Genomic DNA, 2061 nt, shown 5'->3' with positions numbered 1-2061 from the left:
AAAATGGTTTTCTTGACATGGATTTTGTAACATGTGGGATTTTACCTTATTAAAAATGAAATTTTTTTGTTGTGAAAATTGGACATTACAAGGAGTGATCCTCTCATTTGGAAGGTCATTGGTTAGAGTCTCATTTGAGTTTTATGTGGTAGTTAGGAGTATATTAGTTTCCCATTTAAAAAAATCAAGCGAAGTAAATGTTAGGTACTTAAAGGTGCCAACCAAACTATGTTAGAGGCTAATATCAACACCTTAGAACTAGTTCCGTCCACATTGCACCAAGTGTACATGGATATATGACAGTCTTATTGTTAAGCATGTTGACATGCTCCATAATATCTACCATGTATTTTTGTTAGTTAAAAACAATCTGGATTTGTCACCAGAGGCGAAAACGATAATGAAAAAAAAAGATAATTAAGATTTCCTAAGCATGTCTGGAGAACACACCACTAACACATGTAATAATATATTGTGAAACAAATAACCATTTTTCAGTGCGGACGACGTCATCAACATAAAGAATTAGATAGACCATATATGTAACATCCCAAAAATTATAAGGTAAAAAAATTCATTTTTTTAATTCAACCATAAACACAATATATGTTTTTCAATCATTTAAAAACATATCAAAGTAAAAATAGTTATCAGAGTACAATCCCAAAATCACAAGGTGCAGAAACATGGGTGGATGCGGTGTGATCAAGTCGGACCCTTCTTTCTCGATCTGCAAGTACTTGAAACATAAACTGAAAACTATAAGCACAAAGCTTAGTGAGCTCCCGCAAAATACCCCATACCATACATACATAACAACCAAAAACATATTGGGTCTATTTCACCCCCTTCTGTATCTTTCAAACGATATTGGTTTTATTTCACCCCCTTCAATATTTTTCAACCGGAACTGGGTCTATTTCACCCATTCAGTATCTTTCAACAAGTAATGGGTCTATTTCACCCCCTTCGGTATATTTCAACTGGTACTGGGTCTATTTCACCCCCTTTGGTATTTTTGAACTGATATTGGGTCTATTTCACCCCTATAACTAACATATAATCATAACAATAAGAGTCACAGAGACAACAAGCACAAACAAGCATAACAGGAAATTATCACAAAGACAACTATCAACCTCTAAACATAATTTGGTGGGCTGACATTAGTGCCTTCGACCTATGAGTATAGTGAAGGAAACTCACCTTAGTCTGCTGACAATCCAACTGATGCTCGAGCTACTGGACCGGAGAATCCCCGCGCTAACCAATCAAATATAATCATGATTCATGGGAATATTATTCTCTAAGATCGATAAATTCAATCAGATATCAATGAACGATAATAAGTAATAAATAATGATAAACACCAAGATGAATCAAACGATTGTCGAATGATTAATATGCTCCACCTCAGAAGAATTCAACGTGAATTGCTACTGTAGAGGTGTGCTAGGGTTACAATACAAGATCTGTCAAATAATAATGAAGAAGCGCAATCCATATAATGCATGCATGCACTATATATATACTAAACCCTAAAATAAAACACGGGTGGACAGGCCCAGACCGAGTATACTAATGGACCGAAATGCTAAGCCCAATGACGCAATCTCTTAGACTCAACAATCTCCCCCTTTGCGTCAATTGGGGCGAGAGATCAAGTTGGTTTAGCAAGAGTGCTTTTCTTCACCGTCTTGAATAACATCGGTATGATTGCAAGAAGAGTTTGGCGAAACAAAATGTACGATCGAAGCATATAAGTAAAGTTCTTCTTGTCACTTTCACTATTCAGCTTGCACCTGTATATGATATCAATAATATGCTCCAAACATGTAGTGAAGAACAGGTGTTTATCGTCGAGAGTAAACACAAATTTTTGACCTTCGGCTCTACTGAACATGATGATGTTATACTTTGAATCAATTTTGCCCATCTGCATTCTATTCGTATCACTAGTCTTCCTAATCGGTTTGACAGTTGGCTTCTTCCTCAAAACACTTGCAATCTCTTGATCCATCTTTGCAACCTCCATGATGTAAGAGGCTAACATTCTCTTGA

The sequence above is a fragment of the Lactuca sativa genome, chromosome 3 (genome assembly GCF_002870075.4).
Source record: "Lactuca sativa cultivar Salinas chromosome 3, Lsat_Salinas_v11, whole genome shotgun sequence".
NCBI lineage: Eukaryota > Viridiplantae > Streptophyta > Magnoliopsida > Asterales > Asteraceae > Lactuca > Lactuca sativa.
Note: the sequence above shows the minus strand (reverse complement) of the source record.